Source organism: Humulus lupulus, chromosome 6, assembly GCF_963169125.1.
Source record: "Humulus lupulus chromosome 6, drHumLupu1.1, whole genome shotgun sequence".
Taxonomy (NCBI): domain Eukaryota; kingdom Viridiplantae; phylum Streptophyta; class Magnoliopsida; order Rosales; family Cannabaceae; genus Humulus; species Humulus lupulus.
In genome coordinates, this window is record NC_084798.1 from 184,820,054 (window position 1) to 184,833,432 (window position 13,379).

Here is a 13,379-nt window from a genome sequence, read left to right on the forward strand (position 1 = left end):
GTGGGGGTCGTTGCTGGAAATCCCTTACTCGCCAAAAACCCCGAGCCCGGAGTCGCTGTTTGCTCGGAATCAGCGTCAAATTCGTGAGTACGACCTCGTGCGCGAGCAGGAGGATATTCGAGCTCATTATCGCCGCCAAATAGACGAGGTCATAGAGAAGAAAAGGAGGATCCTTCGAGAGGCTATTTATCCAGAATCCAACTCAGGGCCCAGGCCGATCCCACTTGACCCTAAATTGACAGTGACCGTTGCGTACAGCCCGGGAGAGCTCCAATTTTCACTCATGGGGGAGCCTTCTACCTCGCAACCGAGGAGAGACATCTTCGAGGCCGAGCATTATTGGAGCTCGGTTACCTCGACAAATCAGATAACTGATATTCTGGCATTCCATGGCCTCAGGTTGTCAAGCTCCTTGAGGTGTCGAGCTCCGACCTCTATCGAGCGGAGCTGCTATGCCCCTGGGAACCCTGACAATAGGCTGAGGTACGCGACATGGAGTTAGGAACACATGAAGGCAGGAGCGCTATTGCCTTTGAAGTCTTTTTTCAAGGACTTCACGGATTTTGTTGGGTTGGCTCCGTTCCAGCTCAACACCAATTCTTACAGGGTTCTGTCTGCCTTGAGGTCGCTATACCACGAGCTGAAGTGGGAAGGACCTTCACCGCAAGAGATTTTGTATCTCTTCTGTTTGAAAAGTAATCCCTCCCGAGCTCGGGGAGGAGATGGCTTTTACTACCTTTCGAGCTATCCCAAAGAGAAAAAGGTGTTTGAGGATCTCCCTAATCATCCACCTGATTTCAAAAAAGCCTTCTTCTGGCCAGATGGCCTGTCCCCGTCTCGATGCTACTCATTCAGGCGGATTCGTAAGTATTCCAACCTTCTTTATCTCTGTGCTCGGGTTCTTATTTGTAGGTTCGTACTTAGTTGCAATGTGTCTTATTTTCCAGCCAATTTCCTCGTCCTACTCCCGACGAGGCAATGAAGGGGCATAGAGAGGCCCTGCTCCAACTCCCTTACGGCAGGAGGTCTCTCTCGTACCTTTTGCATCAGGATAAGCTCCGAGACTGCAGGCTTTTGGGAGATGGCCAATCCACCTCGGACTGGTCCAATAAAAAGTATGAGCATTGGGAGCAGGTGCCTTTGCCCACAGGCATCCTCCCTCCTAGGAGAGAGGTGAGACCTCCACCTCCAGCTCTCCGAAGAAGTCCGCCATCGGGGAATGAGGCTAATGATGAAGCCTCGAGCTCATACTCGGATGAAGAAGGTAAAGTCATCCTTACCTCGAGAATGTGGTCCCCCACCTTATTAAAGCATAAACCTGATAGGTTAGTTTCATGCCCGTATGATAGATACCACTTCTACATATGGACTCGGGTAGATGATCGAGTTCATAGGTTTGATAGTTGGCTCGGGAAGTATGACACCATGTATAGTCTCAATGAGGTGTGGAACGGGATAGCCGTCCAATATGGGACCAATGATTATAGGGACCTCTCGAGGTTGACGCCCACCTATAGGGAAGGTACTCCCCCCGCCTCTTCTGAAGATGGGGGAATTTCGTGGTCCCCGAGCTCTAGTTCGGGGGAGAGTTCCAGTTAGGTCTTTCTTTACTTGGTTTTTATTTTTTATTTTTTATTTTTTTATTAGCATGATGTCTAACTTCGATTGGAACTGTGCAGGTGTCATGGATCCCGACCTTGACGCAGTGCTCTTTACTGATGAGGGAGCTGGAGCTCAAAAGAGTAAACGCCCGAGAGCCTCGCAGAGGTCCGACCGACCTTCCAAGGTCCCCAGACGCTCCGAGAAGACCCCAACGGCTCAGGCTACTGCGAGCACAACCGAGGAGCCGATCGTCCAGGTTGATGCATCTGGTTCAACCGCGCCCATCTTGCTTCCTCCAACCGATACTCAAATAACAGTCGGTCGGCCTCCGAAGAAGCCTTCCGTATCCAAGGTCCTACTGCCGACGGCCCGACCTCATGTTGAGGAGTTCGTGCTTGACGGTGCTGCTGGGGCCCAAGGGGCTGTACTTAGCTCGGACGTCCTCTCTCGAGTGGGTCAGAGTTTTTTAGGCTTCGGCGCCGACTATTGGGACCTTGTGCACAAGGCCCCAGACTGCAATACTCTTTATGATAAGAGTATTGAACTTACTGCCGCGGTAACCTTCGCAACTCTCCTTTAATTGTTTGTGTCCCAGCTCGTGATCTAATTCTTTCTTTGTATTTCAAGCCCTTGTCGTTTCAGCACAGCTTAATTATAAGCTGACCAACGAGGTGCACACGAGTATGTCTCTGGCCCAAGAGTCGAGGGATCTCCAGCTTAAGATGGCTGATGAAATCAAGGACTCGAAGACCGAACTCGAGAATGTGAAGACCCGTCTCGCGGAGCTGGAGAAGACGAAAGCCGAGCTTGAACAGGTGAAGACTCGTCTTGCTGAGCTGTAGAAGGCTAATGCTAAGCTCGAAGAGGAGAAAGCTGCTACTTTCGACATCATGGAAAGCGAGAAGGCCCGCCTCCAGAACGAGTTCAAAGAGTAAAAGGAGAAGGCGGTTGACCAGGCCATGTACAAAATTTGGGTTGACAATGCCGACCTCGATACCAGCTTCCTGGGTCCTCTCGAGGCCAAGTATGTAGAGCGGTGGAGTACCCGTCTTGAGGCGAGCGAAGCCGCCCGAGAGGCTGCTCAGAAGGATAGTCATGCTATTCGTTCTGGGGGGTCTAGTGCCATTGACGCTGGAAAAGCCAAGGGAACTGCTCCTTCCTGATCCTCGCCTCGGGGCTGCGTCCCTTTATTCTTTGTAATTATTTTGATTTATGCCCGTAGGGCTGATACAATTTCTTTTTATATTAACTTATATATGCTTTACATTTCCTGGCTCGAAATATTTTGCATATTTTATATTAATGAGTTGTTTATGTTTATTTCTTCATACAAACATAGTTTGGATTTAAGCTCGAAACTCGATGCATTCACGCATAGTTTGTTCGAATTATCCGCTTCCGATCTCGTTATACATCAAAGTCGGATATTACTTTAACCACGAACTCAAAAGTACTTGTATGGTGTGTAATATAAATGGTCTAGTTATATCCTATTGCTTAGTTACTTTTCCTCGTCCTCGGTTATTTCTCCGAAGTTATGAGTTCGAAACTATTTTCCCATAAGATGTTCCAGCCTCGATCTCGACTTATCTCGAAGTAGGTTTAAATTCCAACTCGTCGATTAGTTTTAGTTGGTTTGTTCCAAACCTATTAAGTTCGCACATCTGGTTAAATCCAAACGTTATTATCTTTGATAATTTGGTTGTCCAAACTATTTAAGCTCGCGTATCTGGTTACATCCAAATACTTTTGTTTTTGATAATTCGGTTATGTCCGAACTATCTAAGCTTGTGTATCTGGTTATATCCAAATACTTTCATGTTTTTGATAATTCAGTTATGTCCAAACTATCTAAGCTCGCGTATCTGGTTATATCCAAATACTTTTATGTTTTTCGTGTATGTTATTTTATTTTTTAAGCTGATGGTATATGTACCAATGATGCCCCCTTAATATCCTATGAGTGTGACCATAGGTTATTAAATTGAGAGAGATTGCAAAAATAAAAAGAGATAACATATTGAACGAAATAGATCCTTATTTAATGGAGTTCGAAAATAGACAAATTAGTACAGATAATCAATCATGGTTACAAGCAACACACTTCCTATACTACTGATAGTAAGGTCTAAGGTGTTCGCCATTCCATGCTCGCAGTACCAGGCTCCCGTCCAATCTCGCAAGTTTGTACACACTGGACCGGATGACTGACTCTATCTGGTATGGTCCTTCCCAATTCGGCCCGAGTACACCAGCTGCTGGATCTCGTGTCGCCAAGAATACGCGTCTTAACACCAGATCTCCCAAACCGAATTTTCGATCTCGAACCCTCTTGTTGAAATACCTGGTAGCTCGTTGCTGGTAGGCATCGTTCTTTAGCTGAGCCTCATTTCTTTTTTCTTCAATCAAGTCTAAGGTTTCTTCGAGATGAGTGTGGTTTGAGTCTTGGTCGTAAATTTGAGTTCGGACTGTTGGAATTTCGACCTCAATACGCAACATAGCCTCACATCCGTATGCTAGAGAGAACGGGGTATGTCCCGTTGAAGTTCGAGCAGTGGTCCTATCGCTATTGAACTGGGTTCCGTTGTCGGACACAATCTTCCTCGGCACCCCATATCGGCATACAATGTTCTTTACCACGAAGTCAAGGACTTTTTTGGAAGTTATTGTTGCCAACGGTTCAGCTTCCGTCCACTTTGTGAAGTAATCCACCACGACCACAGCATATTTTACACCACCTTTGCCAGTTGGGAGAGAGCCAATGAGGTCGATTTCCCATACCGCGAATGGCCATGGGGATGTCAACATGGTTAGCTCGGATGGTGGAGCTCGAGGAATCGTGGCGAATCTCTGGCATTTGTCGCATTTCTTTACATATTCGAAAGAATCTGACTTAATGGTGGGCCAAAAATATCCTTGGCGTATGATTTTCTTGGACAGGCTATGCCCCCAGTATGGTCTCCACAGAACCCTTCGTGAATTTCTTCGATGATCCTCTTGGCTTCGGGTGGAGTTACGCACCGTAGTAATGGCATGAAATACCCCCTTCTATATAGCTTTCCGTCCATCATGGTGTATCGAGGAAGCTGATACATTAACTTTCGAGCCTGGTTCCGGTCTTTTGGAAGTACACCGGTCTCGAGATATTCCACTATCGGGGTCATCCATGTTGGCTCGGACTCGATCATACATACGTCTTCTTCCTCCTGCTCGTTAATGCTAGGTGCCGAGAGGTGTTCTATGGGGACAACGTTCAGTTCATCATTCTCAGCGGAGGTAGCAAGCCGAGCTAAAGCATCTGCATTTGAGTTCCGTTCTCAGGGAACCTGTTCGATTGTATAAAATTCGAAACACTCCAATGCGGATTTTGCCTTCTCCAAATAAGTCACCATTCTCGTGTCGCGAGCCTGGTATTCTCCTAGGATTTGGTTAACAACGAGCTGGGAATCGTTGTGGCAATGTATTCCTTTAGCTTTGAGCTCCTTGGCTATCCGAAGCCCCGCCAGTAAAGTCTCGTATTCGGCTTCATTATTCGACGCTTTGAAGTTGAATCTCAAGGCAGAATTATATCTGCTTCCTGCGGGGGTAATCAAAATGATTCCTGCCCCCGATCCATTTTCATTGGATGAGCCATCGACGTATAGTTTCCACAGCTCGTGGGCCGGGGTTATGACTTTGTCGTTGGTCATACCAGTACATTCCACTATAAAGTCTGCCAACGCCTGCGCCTTAATGGTCGTCCTCGAGTGGTAGGTGATCTCGAACTGTCCGAGCTCAACAACCCATTTAAGAAGTCGACCTGAAGCTTCTGGTTTAGACAAGACTTGTCGAAGTGGTTGATCAGTCAACACATGGATGGGATGCGCCTGAAAGTAGGGGCAGAGTTTACGAGATGAATGTATTAAGCTAAGTACCAGCTTTTCCATCAAGGGGTATCTCGACTCTGCCCCCAGTAATATTTTACTGATGTAGTAAACGGGTCTTTGTACCTTATCTTCTTCTCGAACGAGTACTGCGCTTATTGCGTGTTCGGTGGTGGAAAGGAATAGGTACAGTATTTCTCCCGTCTCAGGTTTTGATAAGATGGGGGGTTCGGCGAGGTGCTTTTTAAGTTCCTGGAATGCCAGCTCGCACTCCTCTGTCCATTCAAACTTTTTTCCACCTCTTAAAAGGTTAAAAAACGGGAGACAACGGTCCGTAGACTTCGAAATAAACCTACTCAGGGCCGCCATCCTGCCGGTCAAACTTTGGACATCCTTGTGTCTTCGAGGTGAGGGCATGTCAATCAGGGCCTTGATCTTGTCAGGGTTAGCTTCTATTCCACGAGCGTTTACGATATAGCCCAAGAATTTTCCTGATGATACCCTGAAAGTGCACTTCTGAGGATTCAGTTTCATGTTATACTTTCGGAGCACGCCAAAGCACTCTTCAAGGTCATCAACATGGTTATCGTTAAGTTGAGATTTGACAAGCATGTCATCAACATAAACCTCCATGTTGTTGCCTATCTGATCTGAAAACATCATGTTCACGAGCCGCTGGTATGTGGCCCCAGCATTTTTGAGCCCGAATGACATTATAACAGTATAGCCCCTTATCCGTTATGAAGCTCGTATGTTCTTGGTCGGGGGCATGCATGGGAATCTGGCTATATTCAGAATAGGCATCCATGAATGACATCAGTCCATGCCCCGCCGTGGCATCCACGAGCTGATCGATCCTTGGCAATGGAAAACAATCCTTTGGGCAAGCTTTGTTGAGGTTCGAGTAGTCAATGCAGGTTCGCCACGTCCCATTAGGCTTTGGGACCAACACCAGATTGGCTACCCAGTTAGGGTAAAAAGCGTCCCTAATAAATCGGTTTGCTTTCAACCTATCGATCTCCTCTTTCAATGCCTTCTTTCTGTCTTCGTCCAGTTGTCTTCGCTTTTGTTGCTTCGGAGGGAAGCTTTTGTCTATATTCAGCGCGTGGCTAGCTATATTCAGACTTATTCCCACCATGTCCGAGTGTGACCACGCGAAAACATCCTGGTTCTTCTTCAAAAAGCAAATTAGTTGCTATTTTGTCTCATCTTGGAGGTATTTTCCAACCTTCACCTTTTTCGAGGGATCGGTTTCTTCGAGCTGAATTTCTTCGAGCTCTTCTAAGGGTTCGAGGTCAGCTTTCTCCTCAACCCTTGGATCGATCTCTTCATCAATTTCTAAGACTGTCCCGTCTTTATTTTGAATGATGACGAGTGTTTGTGTGCTCGTCTGTTTCTTTCCTCTTAAGGAAATGCTGTAGCATTCCCTCCCAGCCAATAGATCTCCCTTCAATGTTCCAACGCCGCTTGGGGTCGGGAACTTAAGGGCCAGATGCCTTACTGATGAGACTGCCCCCAGCCCAACCAGGGCGGGTCTCCCGAGCAGAACATTGTAGGCTGAAGGTAGATCCACTACCACGAATTCCATCATCTTAGTTGTCGAGACTGGATAGTCTCCTAAGGTTACGGGGAGCTCGATGGAGCCCATGTAGGTGGTTCCTTCTCCTGAAAAGCCGTATAAAGTAGTTGCACATGCTTTCAGGTCACGAAGGGAGAGTCCCATCTTCTCGAGGGTTGCTTTATAGAGGATGTTAACTGAACTCCCATTGTCTATGAGAACTCGGTGGACCCTCTTATTTGCCAGCTAGAGAGTGATGACCAGCGGATCATGGTGAGGAAACTGAACGTGGGACGTGTCTTCCTCAGTAAAAGTAATTGGTTGGGATTCGATCCTCTGACTTTTTGGAGCTCTAGGTTTGGGTTCGTAAGGAGACCCGTCCCCGGTCTTCAGCTCGTTAACATATCTCTTTTGGGCATTTCTGCCCGTTCCTGCGGGGTGAGGCCCTCCCGAGATGGTTATCACATCCTCTCCATCAATCGGCGAGGGCCTATCCTCTTCCCGAGCTCGAGAATTATTGTTTGGTGCGGGATGCGATGCATCAACTCTCTGGTTCACAATCGCCTGATTAGTACTCTGGTTCTTGACATATTGTCTAAAGTAACCTCTCGAGATCAATCCTTCGATCTCGTCTTTCAGCTGTCGACATTCATCGGTAGTATGCCCGGTGTCTCTGTGAAATCGGCAATACTTTCTTGGATCCCTCTTGGACTTTTGATTTCTCATCGGGTTCGGACGCCTAAAGGGGACCTGGTTTTCATTAGCCAGGTATATGTTCTCCTGAGACTCGTTGAGCTCAGTGTACACTCTATACACGGAGAAATATCTCTCCCCCTTCTTTTTCTTTCCTCCTTCGGCCTCGGGGTTACTTCCTTCGTTCTTTTTTCTCTTGGAAGGGTTTTCCACAGCAGGCTTTGAAGCTACTGGGTCCGCCGAGGTTGAGGCAGAGTTTACGTTTATCGTTGTAGTTTTGGGCTGGGAAGTCACATTAAGTGTCGACCTCGCTTCCTCTACATTGACAAACCTCTGCGCTCGTCTATTAAACTCGGTTAGGGACCTCACCAGTTTTCTTTGCATATCGTCCCAGAGGGCGCTTCCTAGCATTACTCCGGCCTGGACAGCCATTAAGTGTCCACTGTCATCCACATTCCGAGCTCGGGCGACTTCCAAGTTAAACCTTGTAAGGTAACTTTTTAATGTTTCGCCTGGTTGTTGCCGAACATTAGTTAGGGTTGACGCCTCAGGTCGAACCCCCATCATGGCTTTGAACTGCTTTTTGAAGTCCTTAGACAGCTGCTCCCAAGAGGTTATTGAATGTCTCTTATATTTTTCGAACCAGCTTTTAGCTGGTCCTGTCAATGATGCAGAAAATAACATGCATCTAAGCTCATAACCCACGTTACTGGCTCTCATTATGGTGTTGAACGTACTCAGATGACTATATGGGTCGGTTTTTCCCTCGAACGTCGGGATGTGAGGGATTCGAAACCCTTGTGGAAATGGGGTGTTGGAAATATGGGGAGCAAACGGTTCAAGCTCCTCATCAGAATCTTCATATCGATCATGCTCTTGCTCGTTTTTCAAAAGCCTGAATGCCTTTTCCAACTGATCGATTCTCTCTTGGACTGGGTCCGCGAGAGGCAAAGTTTGGAATCGATTGTCGTCGATCACAATTCCAGGCTCGCGTCTCCGTAAAGGATCTTTACACCTATTCAAGCGATCCCTCAGGTCTGGATTTATCGGGTCGACACTACCCCGACTCTGATTCAGGTGTTCTCGCAGGTCGGGGCGATTTCTGTGGCTTCCAGTATTCTTACGACCTCGGTCATTCTTGCTGACTGACCTGGTGTCTCCAGAATCGTCGCTGGTAACACTCGTCGCATAGTTATTTCGAGATGGATTTCTTCCATGTTGCCTCGTCTCCGCCGTGCGAGACCGGGATGTTTGACTTCTTTCTGATGGGGCGCCTCTCCGTTCCTGGAAAGTTCCCCTATTTCCTTGTCTCCTTTCTGCATGCCTTTCATTCTGATTGCGAACTGGTTGTGTATTCCTGCGAGGAGGCGAAGGATATCTTATTGGTGATGGAGGGAACCATATGGGCGACGGTGGCTGCCACCCATTTCGCGGCCTAGACGGTCCGGAGTTTGCTCGAGATGGGTTGGTTGCGTGTGGTGCATTCCCAGGGGCTTGAGTCCGAGCCTCTGCGGGGGCTCGGTTGTTCTCAGTTTCCCCAGGTGCTTCCACAGGTGGATTAACTGGGGCCCTAGCCCGAGTACTCCTCTGGGGCCTAGGTGGAGCGGATGGCTCTGTGGGTGCCGGAGGTTGAGCCGGCCTCCTCGTGGCAGCATCTTTCCGTAGACGCCCACGGGGTCTACGGGGAGGAACGTGTACGTCCCTTGGAGGAGGGGCTTGGTTTTCACACGGAGGCGGGGGCTGAGCCACCTGCGCCTCTGCGGCTATCCTTGCCAGCTCCTCATTCCGTTTGTTGGCCTCTGCCAACTGCTATTTCAGTTGCCGATTCTCGAGTTCCACAATAGGAACATATCGCTCAGGATTGTAGTACATATCCTCATCTCTTGGTGGAGGAGGTGGTCCCCTAGAATCGGAGGATCCACTCCTTTCTTTGACATCTGGGTTTTCCATCGGCTGTTTCCCAGGACGTCTTGGATAATTCTCTTCAGGTGTATTCTCATTATTAGTGGCCATGACTTTTTCAAGAATGAATGCTTAAGGCTCTCAATGAAAGCACCAAACTGTTGACGCCGTTTTTCGTCAACAGTGAAAGAAGAGCACGTAAACAATAATTAGTAATGGCCAATAAAAATATGATAATACAAACACGATTTTTTACGTGGTTCAGTAGTTAAATCTGCCTAGTCCACGAGTCTTTCTTATTAAGACTTAAGAATATCTCTGAAAATCCTTCAAGGATGAATTCTCCAGAGTTTTCCTTAAGCTCACAAAAGTTTCGTCCTTTACAATGGTACATGACCTCTCTATTTATAGAGAAGACTGCAGAATACTATCCCACATATTTCGGGTAGTTACTCTATATTTTCAAATAGATTAAATGCCTGCAATCTGATGCAAAAGGGAACGTCCCCTGAAGACCAGGGGGCGTATAACTAATCAAATAATATCCCCTGATTATAGGGGATTTTCAGTAATAAATGTAGACCGCGTCTTGTTCTTGATGACTCATTAGGATATTCAAAGTTATAATCTTATATCACCAAGGTCATATTCTCCCAGGTTCCTTTCTGACTTTCGATTTATAACATATCCCGAGGCCACACGGCTTCGAGCTCGTACACGCATCAGGCTCGGAGCCCTAATCCGAGGTCATCCCAGAGAACAGATGCACCTCGGGGCCTATCCTTCGAGCTCGTGAGGATTTCGAGGCTACCATCTTCGAAGTCGTCTCTGTTCCGTAGGCTCGTTGTTTAGATTTCGAACATATTCCAGACTTTACGAGTTCACTCATTATGAATCCAGCTTTCGAGGTCACAATCCTCATGGCTCGAAATCTGGGTATAACAGGATCTTTTTACGTAGTTCAGCAGTTAAATCTGCCTAGTCCACGAGTCTGTGATATAAGCGCTTGGGAGTCTTCTAGAAACTTTTCAGGAAATAGTTGCCCAGAGTTTTCTCTCATGATCTCTAGATTTCAGTCCTTTACAAATGGAGTTTCCTTCTCTATTTATAGAGAAGGTTTCATAATTCTTTCCCACATATTTCGGGAAGATATTCTGTGAATCAAATGATATAATGCCACTTAATGCATTATTTTCTACGTGCACAATAATATCTCATAGAATGTGGGATCAGGTAACTAATTACATCATATCCTTTAAACAGATGGATTTTACAACAATAAATACATTCACACGTAACCAACTAGCTTAGATACTGGGTTTATTATGCCGTCGAGATTATTTTCCAATCATGAGCTCGCCATTCTTGCTTCGCCTTTACTCCTAACAAGTAATTATTGATGAAGTCATCATATTCGAGATTATGCTTCTCGAGCTCAGATCATCTTGTCTGATGGCAAGAGATACATCAGGAAATATATACAAGTTTTGAACCCTTTGTTTTTGCGAGCTTACCTCATAAGCTCGGAGCATCTTCGAGGATACATACTGCTCGAGCTCACGAGATCGTCATTTACAGCGAAACTGTCTGACTGGAGGATCATAAGAGGACTGTGCATATTTCGAGCTTACACCTAACGAGCCTAGATTTCGGGATCATAATTCCTCATGCTCGAAATCTGGGTGTAACATTTTGCCCCCTCAAAAGTATCAGTTTGAATCCTATGAGAAGGAAACTTTTGAACTGCCCTCCTTGGAATCTGAGCCTTCTAATTTACTCAAGAATGGACACGCGTCAGCTAGAGGTTGTTCAACTAGAGTACTTGAGTGCTTTTGTACCATGCCCATGCTATTTTCTTGCCAACTTTATGATGCAATTACCATGTTTGCACCCGACCGTCAGATCAAATACCGAATCTAACCAATGGCTTAGATCAATTCGACCCTTGATCTCTTCTTAGGACATATATATAAACGTGTCTTCCCCTTCTTCTTTATTTTAACTCTTTAAGTTTCAGAAAGAAAAACCAGAGCCAAAGCATCCTCGTTCCTCTTTGCATGTTCTCCAAACCGAGAAAATAAAAATCCCTCGGCGTTTACGATTTCGTGAAAGCTTTCCTGCCACCACTCCTACGATCGTCAATTTCCCTATATCCGCAAGCCTTTGTGTGCAAGTCTCTGTTCTTGATCCCTCATGTTCATATATATATATATTTTCTTCGTGTATTTTCGTGTTTCTGTTGCTTGTGAACATATTTACCAATTTTTCACTAGAATGTTTGTAGTAATTAGTAATTTCAACCATATTGTTTAGTTGATATTGCGTAGACTTTGGGTTCAAAGGATTTCTGATATCATGGGTTTCAAACCCAGATTTAGTGTAAAGGATGCAAATATAGCCCATTTTTATATTGTTATTTTTTTTATTACGGGTGATGTACCATGTTGATCAAGAAATGGGGTACTGTCTTAGGGTTTTAAATTGCATGTTTCCCAAAATTATCACATTTCTGAGTAACCATCAACTTTTTCCTTGATAATTCGTGATTTCTTAAAATGAATCCACTTTCCCTTTTTCGCATCAAATACACGCTCGAAGCCCGATCCTTACAATGGCTCGGGGCTCCTTCGAATTCATCCCCTTCCTTTGAGATTTTGATCTAAATCGAGCCTAACCCGTGATTTCGAGCTTTCGACCTCGAATCACCTAGAATTTAATTCTTCATTTCTTGTGTGCCTTGCCCTCACCCTTTTCTTTCTTACTAGATCTCGCAGAATTTTGAAAAACGGTGGGGGTCAGTGCTTGCAATTCCTTATTCTCCGAAAACTCCAAGCCCTGAATCACCCTTCACTCGAAATCAACGGATAATTCGCGAGCACAAAGTGAGGTGTGAGCAAGAAGATATTTGAGCTCACTTCCGGCATCAAATCGACGAGGTCGAGGAGAGGAAAAGGAGGATTCTTCTGGTCGCAATCTATCTAGACCCAGACCCTGAGCTTGGACCGGTCCCTCTCGACCCCAAGCTCAAAGTAATTGTTGCCTTCAAGCTGGGTGATCTCATTTTCTCACTGATGGAGACATAAAATTGTCCGTCCACCTCGCAATCAGTTGCCATTCCTACGTCGAGGGAGGAGTTTTTCGAGGCCGAGCATTATTGGAGCTCGGTTTCTTCATTAGGAAAAATCACCAACATCCTGGCTCGTCACGGCCTAGGATTGTCAGGCTCGCTGAGGTTTTGAGTTCCTACCTCCAACGAACGAAGCTACTAGGCCCCGGGAGATGGCCGCCCCGACAATAAATTGAAGCTCGCAGTCTGGAGTCGCGAGCATATGAAGGCAGGGGCTCTACTGCCCTTGGAGTCCTTTTTTAAGAACTTTCTGGATTTTGTTGGGCTTATGCCCTTCTCGCTCCAGACCAATTCATACAAAGTCTTGTAAGCCCTGAGGTCGTTGTACCACGAACTGAAGTGGGAAGGACCTTCGCCAAGGGAGATCCTGTATCTCTTTTGTCTGAAAAGCAACCCACTCGAGCTCGGGGAGGGGATGGCTTCTATTACTTGTCGAGCTATCCCAAGGAGAAGAAAATCTTTGAGGACATGCCCAACCATCCCCCCAACTTCAAGCTAGCCTTCTTTTGGATAGACGACCTCGCTCCTTCGAAATTCTACTCGTTTCAACAAATTCGTAAGTACAAATTCTTCTTTCTTTTCGTGTTCGATTAATGTTTAGGCTCGAACTAACTATAGTATATTCAATCCTTTA